Here is an 858-nt window from a genome sequence, read left to right as displayed (position 1 = left end):
ACAGCTGGCAGCGCGCGCCCGTCCCACTCCTCACAAACTCAGCAGCCAATGGGAGGGTGCCTCAGCATCCTAAACCCGCCCCCCTCAGACCCGATTACCGAAGTTACAAAATCTAAGGGCCCTGGTCTCTTTGTATCTGGAAATGACTGAGTATTTTTTTTACTCGTTCTAGGAGTTTTAAAAGGTAGTTTCCCTGCGTTATAATATTAGTTGAGATGGTTTTGTCAATTCATGCCTTCTATGATTGACTAATTTTCTCCAACGTATTGTTCAACATGCCAAAGTAAGAGAAAAGCAGAAAACTGTCAGTAAAGGGACATATAACTGATAATGATGATGATTTCCTCCTATTTTTCGCTGTTGAACACATCTGGTGTTGTCCACTTAATAATGATCTTGACTGCGAGAAAGTGAAATGGCTGGTCAATTAGAATAAAGGGGGTCGTGCTGAGTTTCTGCTTCTACTGGGCTTTCCAAATATTTTTTTTTTTACCTTGATTAGACAGGACAGTGTGGAAATAGAGGCTGGCTGACTTAAGATAGAGGAAAATGACATGTCAAGCAAGCTCTTTCACACCTGGAACATTTTGGTTATTTGGTATGTGCCATGAGGGTATCCCAGCACACTGGTGTTAAGGACACCATCATGTGGAAAGAATGTGTAGTAAAAAAGTCTGAAGTGCCAGGCTTGGAACAGGGCAGCTTGATAAGGTATGCTCTGTTGGCCTGTGCAAGAAGTGTAATTCAGAATAACAAGCAAGTCTTCATATCAGTCATCATCAGATGTCAGATGCTAAAAATTATAGTATGTTGATCAAAAAAACTTGCACAAATTCTCTCTTCTTCTCTCTGCTATAT

Source organism: Simochromis diagramma, unplaced genomic scaffold (genome assembly GCF_900408965.1).
Source record: "Simochromis diagramma unplaced genomic scaffold, fSimDia1.1 OVJJ01000483.1, whole genome shotgun sequence".
NCBI lineage: Eukaryota > Metazoa > Chordata > Actinopteri > Cichliformes > Cichlidae > Simochromis > Simochromis diagramma.
Note: the sequence above shows the minus strand (reverse complement) of the source record.